Source organism: Copadichromis virginalis, linkage group LG18 (assembly GCF_057382275.1).
Source record: "Copadichromis virginalis isolate Kocher_CV1m ecotype Utaka linkage group LG18, C_Virginalis_male_GT1.1, whole genome shotgun sequence".
Classification (NCBI taxonomy): domain Eukaryota; kingdom Metazoa; phylum Chordata; class Actinopteri; order Cichliformes; family Cichlidae; genus Copadichromis; species Copadichromis virginalis.
The window spans coordinates 14,157,075-14,181,166 of NC_140635.1; the positions used below are offsets into that span (position 1 = coordinate 14,157,075).

Here is a 24,092-nt window from a genome sequence, read left to right on the forward strand (position 1 = left end):
CCTGATTTACATTGACAAGAGCAGCGGGGCCCAAATGAAAGTAAGCATGTTTCTCAAATTGGAAACACAAGGGGCACGGTGCTCCGCAAACAGACAGCTGGGAAGGTAGACGCTGACATTTAGATTGAACACCGGTGAGGAAGGCTGACTTGGCTGCTTTTGGGGTTTCTTTAGACGCAGTGGTCACTTCTAATTAATCATATACTCAAGGATTAACAGATTATTTCAGGTTTATTTTATCTTTTAAATGTGACACAGGGCTACTGTTGTTAATTAGTTACTGATTTTTCAGTTAAAATAAATTATTTAATTACATATTTTGAACTTCATTAACTATGATCATATATTTTTAAAATAAAATTATTATTGTGAGTTTAATAAAAGTTACTTCTTCATTCCCCAAGGGGACACCACAACACATGGATCTGAATATTTGATTTGACACTACCTTGGGACCAGCACTTACACTCTAAGAAATAAAATGTTGTATTTACTCCACCCAGTTATGTCAACCGGTTCCACACAACTGGGTTAGTGAAATATAAAATGTATGATACATTTAATTTGAACAAGAAATTTTAAGTACATCTGATAAGATTTGGATAATTAAATGCAAATCAAAAGAATCATGTTGTATTAGCTGAATATCATAATGTTGATATAACTAACCTTGTTGATTTAAATTGAGAAGACTAAATAAAACCTACTCAACCAAAACAAGCTGTACTTACTTTGAGAAATAACATGTTGTATTTACTCCACCCAGTTATGTCAACCGGTTCCACACAACTGGGTTAGTGAAATATAAAATGTATGATATATTTAATTTGAACAACAAATTTTAAGTAAATCTGATAAATCTACTCACCCAAAACACGCTCTACTGAAACTATAGGATTAAATCACTTTAACAGAATTGCAACTTAGTCTATTTAAGTTTGTAAATTAAATAAATCGAACACAAGTTTATTCAGTTAACCTAACTTTAATAACACTTTGTGTAAAACTTGTTGAAGCACACTTTGAGCAATTCAAATGCTTCTAGATCTTTTCCCCCAAACAATCTTTACATATATTCAAGTGCATTTTAGGTGCAGGAAGACAAGATACAGAATGTCATGTTAAACTGAAATGATTAAAACTGGAAAGTGTTGTGATTCCAACATTTTTAACATTAACATGACTTAATTTAAACTTGATTGGGCTACAATGAAAAGCCCACAATACAGCCCTGCAAACAGCAGGTAGAAATTACTTTTGTGTCATTTTTGTCCATATTTAGAAAAATAACCTTTGCTTCAAAACTTAAACTGAAGTCCAAAGTTAGGAGCAGTCTTTTTCAGTGTAGTTGGATGTTGGTAAAGGTTCAAGAACAAAGAACGCAGAAAAGTGAAAGGCCTTGCAGAAGTTCTTGTGGCAATTCAAACTGAACAGTTTATGAAGTGCAAGGAGAAGGGTTCGAGAACCTTAAAGTTCAGTGTCCTCTATAGTTCACTGCAGGCTGTTTCACTCAAGCAGTTTGTTTTTCAGAACCTGCACCTTCATGGATAGGTTGTTCCCATCCAACTCCATCAGCACCTTCTGAAGAAATTCAAATGTGTATTTCAGGTGCTTTGGGTAGCTCAGATTTAGACTATAGATTAGTCCAAGCAGGAGGGCACAACCCTTTGCCACATCACTAAGAGCTTGCAGCACAGTGCATCCTTCTATGATGACACCAATGTCCTCAGGTGTATCTGCAGAGTTTGCTCTCATGTCTGACAACATAGACTCCCAAAGTCAGCTGCTCTGTTTCTCTGCTTGCACCAAGATCCACATCCTTTAAATAAAAATTAAAAAAAGATAAGTTAATTGCGTACATATACATATGGACAAGTAAGTCCACCTTCCATTTCCAATCCCAAATTTAAAAAAGGAAAATAACTGATCGTTTTCCTTTTTTAACTTACCAAGAATTCCTTGAACAGGTCATCTGGCTTTTCATTTAAGTAGACACAGACAGCTTTCAGAATGCATTCCTGTCAAACATCAACGCTGGGATTCTGGTGGAGATAAGAACTCAATATGAGAGAAGTTTCCTATTTTGGTTCCTTTCAACCTCTTTACAAAACAAAGTCAAAAATATTAACACATAGCAGATATGTGATTAAGCAATGTTTCATAACTCACATCAGTGATGTGCAGTGAGGTTCATGATTGGTAAGGCACTGACTCCTCTGTGTCAGATTAACAAATATATGAACCCAAAAATCGAAGCTTTTCAATTTTGACATTACGTGAAAGCTTTCATTTTTGCTTTAATCAATTCTAGATTGTTCAACAATATATTTAATAATTGTGCCCCTAAAAATATTAAAATTAAATAGAAGATTAGAACTGGGCAATATGGACTTAAAATCCTATCATGACATTTTGTGGATAACAATAAGTCTGTGAAGGTTCACAGTCATCCCCAGGTCATCGTAGTCTAAGGAGCTTGGAAAGAAAAGTGAAGCTTCTTCAGTGAAGATTTCTGACACTAAACCAGAAATCAACATGGAGTCGAATTCTTTCAAACAATGTAGCAACTTAATTGATGCACATTTCTAAAATACACTACACATTCATTTCATTCTTCAAACTACAGGATCGCTGGCGCTCCCAGTGGTCATTACTGATGTCAGGGAGCAGGTGCGGTAGATGTTGGGAGTAATTTTAAAACTGTCGGTCTTAGTAGGCAAGTCTCATCTTAACAAGAATCGCAAAAGATTTTGGAAAATTACACCGAAGCAGGTTCAACAATATTTGTTAAATGTTTTCATACTTCTAACATGTGAGAGAGGTATACAAGCTAGAGTGTTAAAAAATTTGCCAGGCATCATTTGTTTAAAAAAAAATGCAAAAGTATTCCCGAAAGTGTCAGATGTGTATCAGTTAGTATACATTAATCAAATTTGTCATCCTTAAATTGTTGAACTTACCAAATAATCCTCAGATGGCGATGGATTCTATCCAGGATGCTAAGCATATGCAAGTCTCAGTTGAAAATGGCGGATGATCAAACTTCCACACTGCACATGTGCAAACTCAGAAGTACGGAGAGCCTATTAGGACAATCCTCTTTAAATTAAAGTGCTCTTCATTTTAAATGAACTTTTTACATTGGATTTAATTTACTGCATTTTGTTGTATTGAAATATTATGTTGTTAATTAAATTCAAAACAACATACTTGTGTTTAAAGTTAAAAATCAATTGGTGGCATTAGTTTTAACATGAAGCATTTACATAATGCTACCAACATCAGTGTGTCATTTCTTAGAGTGTAGAAATGCTAGCATATGACCTTCCTAGGGTGGGTTTGTGTGCCCTCCCAGTTCCAAACTAGGGATGTGTGAGGTGAACAAGTCTGGTTAACCGCTGGTTAAGGACTACACCATGGAGCCACTTAAAATATATTTATAGAACATTTATATTCATATAAAATAATTAAATAGTTAATAAATTAAACTTAAAGTAACAGAGTTAAGTACAAAATGAAAATAAACTTTAATATACGATAGGGCTGCCACGATTTGTCGACTAGTCACGATTACGTCGACTATCAAAATCGTCGACGACTGATTTAATAGTCGACGCGTCGTTTGAAGCTTTGTAAGATCACAAAAGACGCAGGAATAAGTGGCAGGATTTAAGAGTGTAATAACGGACTGAAACAGAAGATGGCAGCATTGCATGTACAAGGATGCCAGCTACCGTTAAACCCCGAAGAAGAAGAAGAAGAAGCAGCTGTGTCCCAGAATTCATAGTGCGGCCCAGCGCAGTTTCCAACAATGGCGGCAGCTAGTTAGTTTTAATGTTACTCTTATTATTCTTTCTGGGTCACAAAATAAACGTTTAACATATTTTCAGGCGAGAATGTAGCTGTTTAAACCTCAAATATCTGCTCAGTTTATCAGGACACCACATATTTTCAAAAGCGCTCCGACGTTTTCGGAGACATCTGTTACCCACTAGGTCGTTAGCGAGCCGGGGGCTAGGCTCACTAGCCCCGTGAGAACACCGGACTCCCCGCAAATCGTTTTCAAACCCACCGCTGTCTTTCGCTACTCAGGTTAAATATATATGAGTCACTTAGATAACTTAAAATGTTATTGTTTGGCTTTTTTTTTTTAGTATTTTATTTGTTCCTGAGTAAATCAGTTTGTCTGAGATTAAAGTTATAGTTTTTACACAGCTGAATAAACGTCAAGCAGACAGCTGATTATCAGAAGTGTGAGATGCTCCAGAATATACTCCGGTGTCCTGTTATATTTTAGATAGCAAGGAGTTTATTAAACTTCACTGAAACAATCTGCAAATTTCATTAAAATTTAATAAACTATCATCTTGTCTTTATTTTTAGTTAGCACAGACCTTAAACACTTAAAGCTGTAAGCTAATGATAGTTATATAAGAGCAGATGCTGCTGGTGCAATAAGCTGTAGTTTTACGTCCAATGGATGATGATCTGATTAGTCGACTAATCGCAAAAATAATCGGTGACTAGTCGACTATCAAAATAATCGTTTGTGGCAGCCCTAATATACGACAGATATGCTGTGTATATATACACACACAAAGCCTCTGTAACCTTAGAAATCTTTAAGAGGTCACGTGTGTAAAAGATGTCCATGATACAGTCCTGGACTGCGCTCAGATCGTGGGTGGAACATGTTTTTAAAGCAAAAACATTCATTTGTATTTGACAGGGGGCAGATGATGGAGTGAAGCTGATGTAATTATGATGTTGAAGCCTGGTATGAGAGTCGACGGAGCCAGCAGCTCAAGGAAATGTGAGCCTAAAGAATGTCAAGGGTTTTAGTTTCTCTCCGACAGATCTTGGGAAATGTCAATGTGTAAACACATTAAAAGGTTACGCTTCATCAGTCACATGCGCCCGACAGGTGCACAGACGAATCTGCACATGAACAGACGCTCACTCTTAGACGTTCGAGGAAAAAAGACAACAAAAACCCCCACATAAATAAATGCAGGCAGATTCACAAAAAGCACACATACAGACTGACTGCATCAGTAAATGACCTTTTTGTCTAATCCTTATTTTTGAGTAAGCAGCACAAATGGCTTTTTCATGAATCTCAGAGACAACCAAATTACTTTTCTTTGCGTAGTAATTTCTGTGAGAAATGGCAGGGTGTGCAAAGCAATGCCTGAAAAATGGGGTATGAGCAAAAACAGAGCAACAGTGAAGGGAAAAAAATTACAGGACAAGCACTCAAAATTTCCTCAGAGCTGTAATTTAGACACCACTAAAATGCAGTATTTTTTCCTCCCAAAGAACCTTGAATAATAGCAGCAGCATTGCACCAGGACAAAAAATGATTTGGTCTTCATAGATACACCACTCAGCCACCAGCTTTCTGTTCCCTTTCTGCATATCCTAAATTGTATTTAATAGCTTCAATCAGTGTGGGGTAGTGAAGCCTGCTGCTAATGCACTAGTCGTGTTTGAAGAGGGGGCATTGTGGGCGAAGCATCAGCCCGTCTGCCATTAATGTTGCATTACATGTCCCGTTCCCTGCTATAATTACAGCTCTTTCTCTGCCTCAGTTCAGACTCGTGTCTTGACCTGAGGCTGGGAATAAATCCAGTTTATCAGGGGCTGAGGATGAGACCGGCCCTGCAGCACACACAGCTCGGCTGCAAACACCTCTTCCCAATGCAGGCGTGTGGCTCGGACCTGGGAGTGTCAGCCAAAGTATCAGCTGCATAAGGCGAGCTGCATGCCAGATATTGTTGGTCTATCCACACAGAGCTCGGGATCCCAGCCAGAGAATTACCATGCGCACCGGGGTGGAGGAACGTGGCTTGAGATGAATAGATACAGAAATCCTTAGTCACACTGTGCTGGAATGGCATCTGCTCTGAGATTTGTGTGACACTGAGCAGAAAGGAGTGGTGTGCATTTTCCCTTTGTTGCTTTTTAGGTTTTTGCAGAAGTGAAGACTCAGACCTTTCAGATGCGTTGCTCTAGGAACAGTAGGCCACAGATTTCTATAAAAAGCTGAAATTACCCTCAGCATACTTTTTTCTGGCTTCTGTTTGAGACTTTGGCATTGGATCTAACATTGTGTGAAACATGGTCAGTAAAAATAAATTTATGCTTCTTATAACAATGGCTCTCACCTACAGTGTGGTGCAAAATCCTTGAGTCTCTCGTCATTTTTAAAGCGGTCTTGAGCAACCATTCTTCAGGCTTTTACTTTGGCTGCTTTCCACTCACTTTCAGTCCAGTTCTTGCACCTGACTTTCAGAGGAATGCTTTTAGTTTGTTTGGTAAGCCGCTTAACACTGACCTATGAGTCATTCAAGCACAAAACTAACCCAATTCAAAGGATATGTCTACACATAACAAACAACGTAGAAATAAATCCATTTTAAATGGTATCTTTAGGCATTTTTTGGCAAAAATGCATCATTTGGTACCATTTCTTCAGTTGAATGAGCATGCCAATGACAGGACAATTTGACAGGAATAAAACACAATTAACGCACCAACGAAGTGATTCTCAAAAAGCTATTAGCTGTAAACTTGGCCAATCTTAGCACGATGTGCTATGTGTCCTTAAAAAAAAGGAAGAAACTGGACAAATGAGGATAAAAGAAGAAGTGTCACTGTTAAAAAACAGTCTGCAGCAGATGAACTGTATCTACAAGTCATGCCCTTAAGAAATAGATATAGCTCTTACAAAACATAGCTTTGAATATCCTGGAGAACTATTCCTGAAGACTACTTGAAGAAATTACAACAAGCTTGGCTAAGAGAGTTCAGGCTGTGCTGAAGAATAAAGGCGGTCATACCAAATATTGACTTTCAGGCTTGTTAGAATTGTACAGACTCTGGCTTTGCCTGATACGCTGTAATTACTGCAACCATTTCCCAATTTCCTGGCAAAATATAAAGAAAGACGCGCCTAGTGACTTTTGCACAGTGTTCTAAATTGGTATTATAACATTATCACACTGCCTAACAACCGGTTAACAGACAACAACATTAAGACTGTACAGCTAGACCAAAGCGTTGCAGGAAGCAAGCAAAAATTAGATAAGATTAGATTTTTCCAACTTATAATGTATAATTTTATTTAGTATGCTTTGGTTAGATTATTTTTTGAGGGTCAACTGCACAAAAACACACCAAACACACATGAGTGTGTCACAGTGTTGCTGTAATACAGAAATCTCTGTCTGTCTGTATGTGTGCAAACTCCTACACGATCAGAAGCTGAGAAACCAAAATTGCCACACAGGTACATGTTAGGCCTATATCCCACATTATGTCATTGTGTTTCCTAGCAACCACCTACTAACAGTCAAAGGAGCTTGCAAAGAAAAGCGTCTGGACTTCTTTAAGTTGCTTGAAGACGTTTCACCTCTCATCCGAGAAGCTTCTTCAGGACACCAAATGTCTGCCATCTATAATCCAGTTTTGAGTTCCCTCCCCAGACGTCTTAACTTTGACTAGTAAAAGCGCTATATAAATACAGGCCATTTACCATTTACCATTTAACACCCACTTACATCCTGGGCCATCTGACCCCAGGAATTCGCATGATAAGGTGGGGCCAGGTTTCACAACGAGCTCACCCGAAACCCTGGCTGATTGGGACCCACACCCAGTTTCACACCTTTGCTCATGCGATTAGAGGATCATCAGGGGGTCCTTTTGTCCCTCTGTGGGGGGATACTCCCACTAGGTTTAAATCTGGGACTCCCCACCATTTGACCTTAGAACTGAAGAAGCTTCTCGGATGAGAGGTGAAACGTCTTCAAGCAACTAAAAGAAGTCCAGACGCTTTTCTTTGCAAGCTCCTTTGACTACGATGACCTGGATGACTGAGAACCTTCACAGACACCTACTAACAGGCTAAAATGACACATTATGAACCTGTAAAGCCTCATGAAAGCATCTGATCAGTTCAACTTCATGACGGTAACATATAATTTATATCCACAAAACCTGACTTATGTATGGTATATTATACACCGACTGTAACAAAGAAGTAAAATTGCTGGCCACACAATACTCTAGTATATGCTGTTGCTAGTTTCAATTCTACTCTTCTATTCTATTGTAAAAACTCACTGAATAGATGCATTCCAATTAAAAGTTTAAAATACATTTCTTTGGCTTTGGGATTTATGGGGAACTTCAGATATTTATTAGAAAGAAATAAAGGACAGATGTTCTCTAAGACACCTTAGGAACTCATATGTCTAATTTTCTACATTTCAACTATACTAAAGTCAGAGCCTTGAGAAAAGAGTTGTAGCAGACAGGTGATCAGGTTGAAGTTTGTCTTAATTAATTAATAAGCATAAAACTGAATTAGATATAGAGTGGAAAGTATTCAGAATGAGTCATATTGTACGGCAGCTTTTAATATCAACCACGTGCAACATAAATACCTCTCTCCATCCAGTGCTTGTTACACGGTGATAGTCTCTTGACAGTGATATACCTATTATCCCACACAAAGGTGTGTTATTATGGATCACATTATGATTATGCAGGAGTTTCCAATATATCATGATCTGCTGGCAAAAAACGGATAATTTAATTGGGAGATTTATTATAATGAATTTGCATCTATTAAAAAATATACTTTACCAACCAAGTTTTTGAAAATTAATCTTTAAGCCATTTATAATTTTCAGTTTAAACCATCAAAGTCAATGACTTGTAGACCCCCATCCATGTCATCTTTAATTAAATCTGCTCTTTTAATGTAATTGGGTTCTTTATACAGAGATAAGCAAAAGTAATGTCGTTTATTTTTTGTAATAACTATTTTAAATAGCAAGTAGTACTGAGCAATGTTCCCTCTAATTTTTCATGTGTCTGAGGAAAACACACAATCTCCCTGAGCGATCCCTTGGACCACTGTGAGCAACAGCACATGTGTGCACTGTGGTCACGCCAGCATCGAATCCATCCAAGTTACATGGTTTATTAAAATAATCAAATTACAGCACTTACATTTATTTTAGACTACTTTTAATTAAGTGCTTCAGCCCACTTACAATCAAAATTTAAAAATAAATCTTGTTCATGACCTGTGTAGTATGTTAACACTATTGGAAGCAAAAATAACTTTAACTCCAATTTTGAAAACACAGCTTTCTTTTTTTTTTTTTTTATTTAAATAAAGCTCTGACTTGTATTATGAATCCGTGGTCTGGGAGAGAGTCCTGTAACTCTGTCTGCAAACTACAGTATATAACGACCAAAGTTGGGCAATTAATTATATAGTTACTTCTTCAAAAAAAGTTACTGAGTTTTGCAAACAACAAAGGTTTTTTGCAGCTGTTTACCTAAAAATGCAGCCAAGGCGTTTTTTTAAACAAACATTTCAAACTATTTACAGAACAATCAGGTGTTCTGCATCAAATTTGATGCCACACAAATTATTTGTGCCACTCCAAAAGATAATTTCTGTCCACTATGAGATAAAGGAGAACAACAGCCTGATACCTGCAGGCCTGACAACAGGAGATGTATCACTCCTGTAACACCTGTAACATTCAGTAGTCGCCTCATTGTTCTGACACACACAACAAAACTATTGACTACACTACACGCTAACTACACAAGATTTGCGCTAAACGTCGAAAATCTCTCACATCTCAAAACACCGCCGTCACTCCTAAAACTTCCCCCCTTCCTAAACAACTAAATGCCATGTTGCCATATCATTTTTTGATTGGTCGACATGGTACTTTTTTCGACCAATAGGAAAGGGTGGGGGTTTTTTTGGTTTTGTTTTTGCTCACAGGCTTTCGAGCGTTTTCCTTATAAAACGCAGTTTTTACCGTTTCTTCCCGCAGTAAAGATAGTATTCAGGAAGAAAACCAAACATTGCATATATTTTTGTCATAACTCTGGTTTTACGTGGCCTATCAACACAATAGAAAAACTGGTATAAAGTCCACACTGTTTCCGTCAATTCTTCCGTCTGTTCTGCTCACATCTCCAATGGTTGTGCACGTTGTCATTAACATGGCTTCACTCCACATCAGCATGTGTTGGCACATAAGGACGCTGCCATAGCCTGCCTGACGTTGATTAGCTGCGTATATACGAATGTGAATCACATTTTTGGCTGGACTATGGGATAAGGTGGCATCGTTCTAATCCCATACGGGAGCAGCCAGTCACTTACTGACTAACTGTCACGGTCCTGGGTCGTTTTGACCCAGTGTTTTGTGTTTTCTTGAAGTTCATTTTTGTGCCTTGTGTTTGTTCTGATTTGTATTGGTTTAGGGTTGAACCTGAAGTTAGTGTATATTCAGCCCTACCTGTGTCTGTCCTTGGTGCTCTGTTCTTGTCCCCATGTTGTGTTGTAAATCAGTCCGTGTGTTCCCTGCTTTACTTTGTAGGCTCGTGTCCTAGAGTTCCTGTCTTATTCTGAAAGTCTGTGTCTCCTCCGGTCCTCATGTGTATTAGGTTCAGCTGTTCTTCCCTCCTGTGAGTGATTACCTGATTACCTTGTGTGTGTATATTTAGTGGGTGTCGGTCTGTGTTCTTTGTCGGCTCGTCTGCGTTATCTGCATTCATCTGCCTGCATTACTCTGCCCAGCTCTGCCCCGCACCCCTTTGTATGGTCTCAGGTTTGCTCTTTAGTTTCTCCCAGTTTAGGTTTCCGTTTGTAATTGCTCATGCTGCGTTGCCTGTTTTTGCCACCTCCACCTTGTAAATAAACATCACTCGTATCATCAGTTTGCTGCATTTTGGGTCCTCCTTTTCCTCCACAACACACGGCTCACTCCGCCAGCCGTGACACTAACACTGCAAAACAGAATTGTTAAAGTATTAATTTTAATTTCAATTCAGGTTAGATTTTTTTTTTGTGCGCAACACAGATTTTCCGTGCGCAGAGACCGTGCCAGCAGTGCGCAATTGCACACGCGCGCAGCTTAGAGGAAACATTGGTACTGAGTATGCTGGATGAATCCAAATCGAAATGCTCTCCAAACAAGCTTGAATGAAAGACAGGAACTAAAAGCACAGAAGACTCATAAAGAAATATATCAAAATAAAACAGGAGGAGAAAACCATGAGGGCAAAGGCCTTCATACAGAGACAAGACAGAGGGAGGAACAAAAAGACACTGCTGGAAACAAAAATACATTCCCAAAACCTGAAACTGGGACAATCACAGTTATTTTGAGTAGCTGGTCTTTGACTCTTATCATTCATTATTGTAAATGATGAGTTGTAGCCAATATGCAATCTGTCACATCTGATGTGCATGATCAGCCACAACATTAAAACCTGCTTCCTAACATTGTGTAGGTCCTTGTCTAAGCATGAATCTCTGCGTGTCTCCCGCTCTAGGACACTTGCAGCGGACCCTTTAGTCCTTTGTACTGTACAGTAGGACCTCCTTGTGGGTTTGTTTTGGCAGCTCAGATTGGGATCTGGGGAGGTTTTAATCTCAGCCGTGCTGTTAAGGGCAGTTTTTGGGACAAAGCTGTGGCCATTACTCTGCTGAGAGAGGCTGCTGCCTTCAGATCACAGGGATAGGTGTTTAGGGGCATGTCACAAGTTAAAGTAACATCCACATCAATAGCAGGACCTGAGGTCTTCCTTCAGAACGCTGCATTTTAATGAGAAGATCGGTTTTACTTACTTCACCAGTCGGCGGTTTTCATCTTGTGGCTGATCTGTGTGTACCTGTGTAAAAGATTCCTGCCCCGAAGGTTTCACAGTGACCTTCACAAGTTGTGTAGCGTTAATACGTGAGCATTTCTGGCCCTCGTCTACAACGGGGATCGTGTCTCATGCAATATAATTATTTTCACACAACATCCCATGCTGCACTAAAACACCACTGACTTACTGGTTGCTATGGGAATAAAAAGGAGGAAAAAAACCTCATGTTGCGGCCATTTCAGGGTTGTGTTCAGAGGAGCCAAGAGCATGGCACACAGGAGGCAGCTGGTAAAAGCAAAAGAAGAAAAAGAAAAAATAGCAAGCGTTGCTTACAAAAAGAAGGTTAACTGTTCCAAAACAACGAAGCATGAAAACACAACACGGGAGCAGGCCGAGGCTGAATCCAAAGCACAGGCAGAGTTCAGAGAAACAAGCAAGAACTAAGAGCTGAAATCTGAATCCGTAAATACACGGTGATGCTCTGGTTTCTGCTGAGGCAACAAGAGGTAGGAGGGTGGGAATGTGCTGCATAAACTGAAGAGGGCTGATGAGCGGTGTGAAAACAGGTGAGAAGAGGGTCAGGAAACATCAGGTAATGCAGCAGGGCAGGTGGGACTGAAGAGGCAAGTGAGTGACTGAGTCAATGACTGCACAAATTAGGCCTCCAGCTACACAATATATTTGTTCCCGACATCTAAAGCAACCCACCTAAGCACCACTGAAAAGCTGCACAGTGCAGGAGTGGCTCCGCTTCAAGAGAGTGAAAAAAAATCAGAGGGCAGGTAGGGTGCAGGAACCACAAATGTTACAGCTGACTTTTGACCACAAAATTTAAACTGCTTGGCTTTTGTCGGTTGTCAAAGTGTTTAAGATTAAAAACAACTATAAAACTACAAATAACCTATAGCAACTGTCTGGGGGAGGACAGTCTCAAATATCAGTGATAAAACCTGCTATGAACGAAACCTTACTCAGAACCCCATTTAAAAGCAAAATCTATGGAGGAAGCGATACCAGCATATGCAAATAAACTACGACATATATTTTAACACATGAACTGACGGTTGTTTAAAAAGAATCCGTCTCTTGGATAAACTGTGAAAAAATGTGTCAGCATCATAATAGAAACTGAATGAAATCACAAAAGTAGCATCAGTTATGTTTTTGTATACAAATATTAAGTCTCTGTAAAAACATTATCTCCTGATGCATAGTTACATTCACTGGCCACTTTGTTAGGTACATCTGATCAAACTTCAGTGGAAATATCTAATTAGCCAATCACAGCAGCAGCCTGCTGAATATCGAGCTGAGCATCAGATTGGTGTGGTTGTCAGTGTCAGGGGCTCAGGAAGTTGCAGAAACTGCTGATCAGCTGGGATTTTCCTGCACAACTATCTCCAGGCTTTACAGAGAACTGTTTGAAAAAAGAGAAAATATCTCTGTGTGAAAATGCCTTAGAGGTTAGAGGTCAGAGGAGAATGGCCAGTGCCAAAAGAGCATCTCTGAATGCGCATCCGGTACAGCAGCAAGAAGACCACACCAGGTGTCACTCCTGTCAGCTACAAACAGGAAACTGAGACTACAGTTAACACAGGGTCACTAAAACTAGACAACAAAAAAACAAAAAAACAAAAAACAGTCTCACTGGCTTAGTGAGTTCTTATTTCTGCTTCAGCTTTCACATTGCCAGAATTTGATGTAGACAGCACGAGAGCATGGATCCATCTTGCACTGTGGTTCAGGCTGCTGTTGGTGATGCAGTGTTGTAGGCCCCTTGAGAATTGTTTAAACAGCACACCTGACTATTGTTGCTGACCATGCTGAACATGAAAATGAGTTCACTATGAGTGTATGGCCTTCACAATCACCAGAACTCAGTCCAACAAAGCACCTTTGGTGATGTGGTGAAACAGGGAGATTCACATCATGGATGTGCAGCTGTCAAATCATCTGCACCCGCGTGATGTTGTCATGTCAATATGTGCCAAAATTTCTGCGTAATGTTTCCAGAAACTTGTTGAATCTATTCTACGAATCATTAAGGCTGTTCTGAAGACAAAAAACTGGTTCCAATCCAGGGCTATTAAGGTGTACCTAACAAAGTGGCTTCTGGCGTTATAGGCATTTGTTTATTTTGTGTTGCAAAAATGAATTTCTTCTTATTGGCACTAACGTTTTTTTAAGCTTTACAAATATCAAGTGAAGCTCAAAGAGATTAAAGTTTGTTATCTGTATCAGTCACAAAACACACTTTACACAAGTTTTCCTAAATCACACTGTATCAAATCAAAGAAGCACAAAGAACATGTCTGATAAATGCCGGTCCCGAGGTATTTGTCAAAGTCTATTAGGTTATTTGTCTTTGTAAAAAGAAAACAAAGGTGCATGGAAGCAGGCTGCCCCTGCGTCTATCTGCCTGTGTCTATCAGGGCCTTGAGAAGTCATTGATCCATGCAGACCCTTTGCTCATATGCCCGGCAGATGCTGCAGTAACAACAAAGACTTCTGTTCCTCCCTGACAGCACGACCACTCGTGTTTCCGTCAAGAATGGGTAGAAACCCTGGAGCCGTCAACCTTGCACAGCAGGATCAAATAAAACACGATGATAAGCTGGGGTGAAGTTTTCCAGACCTAAGAAATGCTGCACCTTTCATGTCCTCGAGTCGTATTAACATCCTGCAGAAAGCTCAGTAAATACTGCTTCTTACCTGTGGCCAACTGGCAAAGTGGACATTAACTGAGCTTTAAACTCTGTTATTGAGCCGCTGCCATTGACATCTTCATTGATCACCAGTATTCTCATAAGGCCCAGTAGAAACTCAGCTGATTAATCATTTAAGCGGATTTTAATGAGAGCACAAAGAGGCTTGAATTGGAAATTGATGATATATGAAAATCTTAGAGGGTGATACTGCCCTCAGCAATGATGGTTAATTGGCAAAAGGACTGAATTTATGTAAATAACATAATGAGCTACAAGGAGCGGTGTAATGAAAAATGTTGATGGATGTCAGTGACACAAGTAATTCTCTCTTATGTTGAACATTTGACAGCGGCATAAAGGAGCTTCAATTTATCATACATGCGACAAGATTGCTATTTTTCCCCAGTTTTGAACATCATGTATGTCACTTGTGAAACTGCTGAGATCACCACTGTGAGACCGTGATGGCTAAAACGAGGAAGACAGTTCATCAGGTGATCGAACAGGATTTAAGCTCAACAGATATTGTTTAAGGACTGTTTTTGCATTGCTTCAAGATAAACGTAGCCTCAGAAAATAATGTCCTGTCAAAGTCTTTGGTGGGTTACATTATACAGTGTACTTTGGTGGGGCTGCAGAGCTCATGCAATGGCAATATAAACAGGGGTCACTTCCAGCTCATCACTTTTCTACATGCATTTTTAATGTTTTGTAGATCATTTTAACCTGAACCATGCTTTTCCTTAAGGTACAAAAGCAGTTTTTAGTGAGTAAACCTAATCAACAAGTGACAATGAAAGCAAAAAGTGAGTGCAAACTATGGTCTCCTGGCCATTCCCACCCCCACCAGCCTTCTTGTCTGGATACTGTAGGTCTGTTAAACCTGATCATTATTTCTCGGATATTGTTACCTTGTGCAGGGTGGCATTATACAGTGCAACAACCTGGGATGAGAATATGTTATGGAACATTTACATAACCTCACAATACTTTTGAGTTATTTCTCCTGCTACATATTCACTAGAGACTGAACCGCAGCAGCAGGAGAAGTCCGAACAATAACCACTTATCCAGGCGCAGTTCAACAATCACAGCAGGAAGAACAGCTGCAACTGTGCTCACAACCTGCAGCTGGATGCTGTTGGACATCTACAGTTTAATATGAGTAATGAGTCCACTGGACTGGATCACAACGACTATTCATGTGGATTAAAATTCATGTAAACCATATTACGACTAAATTATTGTGACATAAAGGCAAAAGCATTGCAAAAAAATCTACATTTTATGGTGAGTTAAGAAAAAAATGTCCTCTGTGGTCTTTAGGGAGCGCCATAGAAAAGGGTTCAGCTTATTTTGGAGATTTGGGGTGTGGTCGTTTTAACTCAGAGTGAAGGTTCTTGCCCCATCTCTCCTAATTTTAGTGATGCAGTCCTAATTTTTGTCTGGGTACTGTTATATAATGGATATAAATGATGACCTACAAGCTGGAGTTATACTAGCAGTATGCTTAGGAGAAACTTTTTTAGACAAACATCTCAGTAATTCCCAGAAGTTAAAAATTTAAAGACCCCAAAGACGCTCAGATGTCTTATAGGTAAGTTCATGCGGCAGATGTGCTTTCCTATAGCAGCTCCTGCAGGGCTTTAACATTTCTGTAGAGAAGCCTGTTTTTGTTTTTTTTACTGTCCATCCACCCAAAACTGTGTAACTAGAAATTTTGAGATAACTCAAAACTTTGACTTAGCACTGCTTGACATTTTTATTTATTTATTTCACTGGCAGCAACAAGCTTCCATACATCTCTGCTTTTCTGGGTCAACTCGGATTTAATAAAAAGTTCTCAGACCAATCAGAGGATGAGCTATCGGGCCTTTTAAGTCAGTGTTCCTCCAGCAAATCAAATCAATCTCCACATTATACAGCAGAGAGGTTACAAGATGTTTGCAGACTGTGAATTCAAACTGAGCTTGAAAACTGTCTCTAAACTGTATTATTAAAATAATCACATTGCATGTGTTTTTTTTTTTCATGTAATGAACATAATAAATAATTGGGAAATAGATGTTATGTTACCACATGGACCCTCCTGGGACTCCCGCAGTGACCCTCAAAGAGGTGCCGGTCTCTATTTTGAGAAACTGGAAAAGCTCTACGTGGAAAAATCAGTGACATTATCAGAGAGAAAGAGAAAGAGAAAAGCAGAAAAAGACAGCAGCGAATACAAGAAGAAAGCTCGGACTGATTCAAAAACTCTGACCAATCCGAAGTCACATGACTCAACCACCAGCAGCGAACGGAGAGCGCAAAAGAGACGCAGAGCCTCGGTGTACACAAGCCTGCACACCGCCAATCCGACACGGCTATACGCCCAATTTCTTTTTAATTGAAACCTTTTACTCCCGCTCGGTGAGTACATTTCCCACTGCCATTTTCTTAAGCATATTTTTGTCCTCTTTTTCTTCCTTCCTGTTCTTGGTGTTTCGACACGGGGAAAATGTTTTCTCGTTTTCTGCATGCAATGATTTAAATCTTGGATGCAGAGTGTTTGTGCTCCGGTGACATCCACTGAGAAATAGCCCTACGTGCTTGCGGACGCTCTTGATATTTTTCCCCCCTCTTCTCTGTCTTCCTCTCCTCTTCCCGAAGCAGCTTTTTCACGAGCTCACTTGTTCCGATCTCGACCTTTTGCTTATTTTCTGGCTTTTTCCTCCTTTATCATGGCTTATTTTGGTGTGGTTTTGGTGCTTTTCTCGGGTCTTACAGTGTTTCTCTGGTGTTCGAGGCTGTACGTCTCCTCGGGCGCAAAAATAACAGTTTTGATTTTCATCTTTGAGGATTTTGCTTTTCCAATAGGTGAGAAATTTAACTTCGCTGGAGTTTGTTTTGGTGCTGTCTTTGTACTTCTTTCTGCAGCCTAGATGAGAGAAGTCTGAACTTCCCTTTCCTCTTTTTTTGTCTTTTTAAGTAAATGTCTCGAACAAACCTGGATTTGTTTTAAATAATGAACTAATTTGAGCTCTTTTAATGAAGAAAAAAGAGAAGAAACATAAATCAGTCACCATGCTACAGTTAGAAAGATCTCCACTGTAAATGTGTAATTTGTTTCTATAGAGAGCGACTGGAAAAGGTGAAGGCATTCAGTAGTGATGTGCGATACCACTGATTTCCTTTCCGATCCGATACCAAGTAATATTCAGGGTGGTATCAACAATACTGATCCGATACCGATACTTTGTACAAAAACATTTTATTTATTGTATCTCAAATTATAGCGTCATAATGATTACAGGACATCAGATTTCTTGTTCTTATCACTTAATAATGCAGAGTTCATCATATAGAAATAAAAAAAAACTGAAGTTGTGTGCTATTTGAACACCTTGCCTGCCTGCAGCACTAAAGGACTCCATGAGAGACGTCTGTCTCGCCCTAGCAGCACCTGTCCCCTTCAGTTCGCCTCAACATAAGCTCGTCATATTCTGTGATATGATTTACTCTGAGGTGTTTGACAAGGTTAATGATGTTGCCACAACCATACATGCCAACCCTCCCGATTTTTCCGGGAGAATCCCAAATTTCAGTGCCCCTCCCGAAAATCTCCCGGAGCCACCATTCTCCCGATTTTCCACCCGGACAACAAAATAGGAAAATCACATCGCAGAATTCATAGCGCGGCCCAGCCAATTCCAGTTTCCAACAATGGCGGCAGCTACTTAGTTTTAATATTACTCTTATTTCTCTTTCTGGGTCGCAAAAAAACTTTTAACATATTTTCAGGTGAGAATGTAGCTGTGTAAACTTCAAATATCTGAGCCGACCGACACATCGTTTTCAAACCCCCGCGGTCTTTCGCTACTCGGGTTAAACATGATATACAGGTCCTTCTCAAAAAATGAGCATATTGTGATCAAGTTCATTATTTTCTGTAATGTACTGACAAACATTAGACTTTCATATATTTTAGATTAATTACACACAACTGAAGTAGTTCAAGCCTTTCATTGTTTTAATATTGATGATTTTGGCACACAGCTCATGAAAACCCAAAATTCCTATCTCAAAAAATTAGCATATCATGAAAAGGTCCTCTAAACGAGCTATTAACCTAATCATCTGAATCAACGAATTAACTCTAAACACCTGCAAAAGATTCCTGAGGCTTTTAAAAAACCCCAGCCTGGTTCATTACTCAAAACCGCAATCATGGGTAAGACTGCCGACCTGACTGCTGTCCAGAAAGCCATCATTGACACCCTCAAGCAAGAGGGTAAGACACAGAAAGAAATTTCTGAACGAATAGGCTGTTCACAGAGTGCTGTATCAAGGCACCTCAGTGGGAAGTCTGTGGGAAGGAAAAAGTGTGGCAGAAAACGCTGCACAATGAGAAGAGGTGACCGGACCCTGAGGAAGATTGTGGAGAAGGACCGATTCCAGACCTTGGGGGACCTGCGGAAGCAGTGGACTGAGTCTGGAGTAGAAACATCCAGAGCCACCGTATACAGGCGTGTGCAGGAAATGGGCTACAGGTGCCGCATTCCCCAGGTCAAACCACTTTTGAACCAGAAACAGCGGCAGAAGCGCCTGACCTGGGCTACAGAGAAGCAGCACTGGACTGTTGCTCAGTGGTCCAAAGTACTTTTTTCGGATGAAAGCAACTTTTGCATGTCATTCGGAAATCAAGGTGCCAGAGTCTGGAGGGAAATGCCAAAATGCCTGAAGTCCAGTTTCAAGTACCCACAGTCAGTGATGGTCTGGGGTGCCATGTCAGCTGCTGGTGTTGGTCCACTAGGCAAGGGCAGGGTCAATGCAGCTAGCTATCAGGAGATTTTGGAGCTTCCATCTGCTGAAAAGCTTTATGGAGATGAAGATTTCATTTTTCAGCACGACCTGGCACCCGCTCACAGTGCCAAAACCACTGGTAAATGGTTTACTGACCATGGTATTACTGTGCTCACTTGGCCTGCCAACTCTCCTGACCTGAACCCCATAGAGAATCTGTGGGATATTGTGAAGAGAAAGTTGAGAGACGCAAGACCCAACACTCTGGATGAGCTTAAGGCCGCTATCGAAACATCCTGGGCCTCCATAACACCTCAGCAGTGCCACAGGCTGATTGCCTCCATGTCACGCCGCATTGAAGCAGTCATTTCTGCAAAAGGATTCCCGACCAAGTATTGAGTGCATAACTGAACATAATTATTTGAAGGTTGACTTTTTTTGTATTAAAAACACTTTTCTTTTATTGGTCGGATGAAATATGCTAATTTTTTGAGATAGGAATTTTGGGTTTTCATGAGCTGTGTGCCAAAATCATCAATATTAACCCTGGTAGAACCTCAAAATCCCATCCTTTCGTGAACCTCGGGACCATAAATGGTCCCGCCCCAAAAGTGCTCTAAAAATGTTATATATCAATATTTTTTTCTACTTTAAATTAGTCAATCTTTTAAAACTACTTCTGCTTAAAATATCCATGTCAAGTTTTAATTATATTTTCATTGTTTTAACCCTTTAAATCCCAGTTTTATTACATGAGCGCCCTGTTTTTTTAGCCCCAAAAAACAAAAAACTTGAATATTTTCCAAAAAAAACATTTGAGGTAATATTCAATTGTTATTATAATTAGGCCTTTAGATGGACTAAAGATTGGCACCAAGAGTCATTTCGATCGCCTTTTATTTTTTTTCCAGGAGCGCATTTCATAAAATGCACACTATCGACCACGCCCAAAAAGTGCAATAAAAATATTAAATATTAATTTTTTTTTCACTTTAAATTGGTCAGTCTTTTAAAACTACTTCTCCCTGAAATATTCATATAAAGTTTTAATTATATTTTCGTTGTTTTAACCCTTTAAATTACAAAAAAACTAAAAAAAAAACTAAAAAACTAAATATTTTCCCAAAAAAACATTTGAAGTAATATTTGATTGTTATTATAATTAGGCCTTTAGATGGACTAAAGATTGGCACAAACAGTCATTTCGATCGCCTTTTATTTTTTTTTTCAGGACCAGAAAATGGTCTCCAGGCGGCAAATGCTTCTCCTCTAGCCCGGAATCGGTGCATGCTCCCGGGTTGACTCGCGACGATGACCGGGGCATGTTGCGTCGGACCCCTTTTTCCAACACACACATCCGGTACCACGTCACAACAAATACGTCATTTCCTGTTGATTAAAAAAAAAAAATCCAACCTCAAACGGTCCTGGGGCCGAAAATTGTCCCGCCCGATCAGCGGGCGAAGCCGCTGCAGCACGCCGGAAAAGAGGCGTCATTTCCCGCAGGTCTCTTTAAGCAGCCCGCTGTTTTCCAGCCCCGGGTCAAATGTGGAGCAAGGGCACCACCCGGTGGACAAATAAAAAAATTACAATTCTAAGGCCTCTTCTCCAAAACAAAAACGAAACCTAAGCCATCACCCAGATGTTAACGGTATAAATCCTGCAGTGAAAAATAGCGTTTATAGGGTTTCAATGGGGCACAAATCGGCCACGAGGTTCGATAGTGGATGTATGCCTTTTATTCAGCCATTTAAGCTCATTTAAAAAACTCCGACTGAAATTTCAAAATAAAATGGGAAAAAAATACATGTTAGAAAATTTGGCTATACTCCATTAAACACAGTGGAAATGGCGTGGAATTAAAAAACGCAAAGGCCACGAAATGGTCCCAGGTTCTACCAGGGGTTAAAACAATAAAAGGCTTGAACTACTTCAGTTGTGTGTGATTAATCTAAAATATATGAAAGTCTAATGTTTATCAGTACATTACAGAAAATAATGAACTTTATCACAATATGCTAATTTTTTGAGAAGGACCTGTATAAGTCACTTTGATAACTTAAAAATGTTATTGTTTGGCTTTTTCAGTGTTTTATTTGTTCGTGAGTAAATCGGTTTGGCTGAGATTAAAGTTATTAGATTAGATTAAATAAAACGTTATTAATCCCTCGGGAGGGTTCCTCCTGGGTTTTCACACAGCTGAATAAACGTCAAACAGAAAACTGATTAAACAGAAGTGTGAGACGGTCGAGAGTTTACGCCAGCGCCCGGTTATATTTTAGATAGCAAGGAGCAGACGGCAGAGTTTCACTCCACCGAGGGAGCTCATGACGTACTACCCGGCTTTCTTTAGACCGCGAAGGCCGGGTCCTCAGGTGGAAGCAGCGACAACACCTCACTTTTTTGCCACATGTATCACAAACCACGTCTCAGCTGTTTGTGGAGGTAAAATACGTCCGCACATGACTCCAACTACGATCAGCCATTGTTGTGAGTGAGCACGCCAGCAGCTGCGAGACATTTATACAGCCGTATTTCGCACAGTTTCTTATGAAAGGCGGAAGAGGAAGTAGTTCCTTTGAATGTAGACAATCCGAATGATATAGTTTCTTTCCACTGTGTTCCTGTTAATGATAAACTACAAATTTACCCTAAATTACTAAAATATCGATATTTTAATGTGAAAATCGATTCTAGAACATAAACGATTGGTATCGGAGGAATCGATATTTCAGGATTGATCCGCACATCACTAGCATTCAGCTCTTTTGCTCTTCACATTTGCCTTCCAGTGACAGCATTGTGCAAAATTCAAACAACTTTATGAATGCAAATCGCTGATATGCAAAAGGAAACAGATTCCTGCCAGCTGAACCAGACACAGCTGTGCTTCTCTGCCCTGTTTGTCTTGCTACACACATAAGCCTTGATGCATGTGGGATTGATAACTGGTTGACACAGTCAGGCTTTACGCAGAGAAGCTGGGAAACTTAAACTCACTAAATGAGTCAATGAAGAGGGGAAAGGAGTTGGCTGGAAATTCTGTGACAGCTCATTATGCAAATCAGGCTTGATAGATTTGATTAATAGTTTGACCTTGCTGTATCAGCCAGATCTCACCCACAAACCTGCAGGCAACAAATCCAAAAAGAACACTAAATCCCAGACAATCCATATTACGTTCCCCTTTTAAATGGCTGCTGGAATCCTTGACCAAAGTTTTGTTTTTGTGCTCCACTGAGGGAAACTTTCAGAGCTCTAGACAAAAACCTTTCAATCAGCCTCAAAAGATGTGTGTGGAGACGTTTGACAGCGTTTCCAGCCTTCAGACTTCGCAGGTCAGGGAACAGGTGGGGGAAGCCGAGCATGAAATGTGCTGCTACGCAAACAATACTTATCTCTCACAAGGAATGAGGGTGGGAGGCTGACTCTGGAATAGCCAGCCGATACACGCATGCACTGAATCGCTATGAGCTCAGAGAGGGGATGGAAGGAATAAAGTTTAGCCAGGCATTTCTGGACCGGTCAGCAACCTGCCCGTATCCAGCGGAGGCCCGGCTTTACGTTTGTGCCCCCGTGGGCTGAGATGATCATTGACCCTTAGCAGGTGTACGATGCGGGCTGCCTTGAAGCCACGCACCACAGAGCCCATCTTCAGCGAGCTACGGATGAAAAACATTTTAGAGCGGCTGCAGCTTTCAAACTATAGGTCAAAGAACAGATTAGGAGAGCTGTCTCTCTCTGTCTCTTTTTATATCCCCTGCATGTGAGAGATAACCAAAGAGAAAAGCATACGGGCAAAGGCAGAAACAGAAAGAAAGATGATGGGATGCTCATGTGGAGGAGTGGGCTTTATGAGTACATACGTGTGATATCTACTTCAGTTCTGTGTTACATTATGCATGTGGTAATACCCACTGCTCCTTATTAAGGCTGCTGCTCTCGGATGCTATTTCTACGCCTGCATTTGTCATATTCAACACATTTCTCTGGGCAGAGTGTGTGTTTGGATAGCAGCAGCTTGACTGAACGACAGCCAGTGTGTACGTATGCATGCACCTGATGCTCACTTTTGTTGTGAGACGTGCCATTCGCCTTGCAGCGTCAGTATCTCGGCATCACGGCCAGTTCCTTCTATTCCCTGTGCACAGAGATAGTAGTTGATTTCAGCACCATGGACAGCTCCCAACACTTTATTCCTTTGGCAGCTGGAGCGAGATGATTCTTGCCTGGAAGTCTGGAGCGTCTCTACTCACTAACCCCTGCCCTCTCCACCGCAGACGTCTTATTCTCAGCTATTTCAAGCTCTGCACCTCACATTCAAAAGCCGAAGAAAGGATAATTATCATTTTGTGTTTTATCAACAGAACAGGGAAAGTAGTTTAAATTAAACATTTGAGCATTTCTTGAACCGTTTCAATATAGGAATCTAAAGTATAAGTTTAATTTAATACTTTATATGAAACAGAATTAATTAGTTTCTGGATTCACATGTTGGGGAATTAAATCTTGTTTTATGACCCACGCCATCTTTGTTTTCTGTTCCCAGAAGTGACTATATTTAGAGGAGAGAATTGAGTGCAAAGTTAATACCTGGAATCCTCACCCATAAACTGCACAGGTGCATCACGCAGACACAGAAACATGCTAATTAGTAACAGATTGATAAAATAATTTCTCCCAAACCAGAGAGCAAAACTGTTAGACAGCACATATTTCACAGTCAGCCTTATTATTTATCACATAACTCCAGTGATGTGCTCCTGAAGGAACTGACACCACAAATTGAGGCCTTAGCAGATCGCCTGCAGCTGCCTGTGTCGGTGCTCCTCTCAATCAAATCAACTGCGCCCCTAAATTTAATTGTTAACAAATTCAAGGGTGATCATTGTTCTGTTGTTATAA

The 24,092-nt window shown here is 40.1% G+C and overlaps 1 protein-coding gene and 1 long non-coding RNA gene across 2 annotated transcripts in view; one reads left to right on the forward strand and one right to left on the reverse strand.

The window, feature by feature from the left end:
* Positions 1–895: 895 nt before the first annotated feature.
* On the reverse strand, positions 896–3,231 carry LOC146687459 (uncharacterized). Its single transcript, XR_014916381.1, has 3 exons — positions 2,961–3,231; positions 1,950–2,042; positions 896–1,819 (listed from the first exon to the last, which is right to left on the reverse strand). It is a non-coding gene; the product is annotated as an uncharacterized LOC146687459 (long non-coding RNA).
* A 13,366-nt stretch (positions 3,232–16,597) lies between these two features.
* LOC146687460 (RNA-binding Raly-like protein) overlaps positions 16,598–24,092 on the forward strand; it is a 59,349-nt gene continuing 51,854 nt past the window's right edge. The window contains exon 1 of the mRNA XM_085439091.1: positions 16,598–16,814. The gene's annotated coding sequence lies outside the window, so the exon portion shown is untranslated. The remainder of the gene's footprint in view (positions 16,815–24,092) is intronic.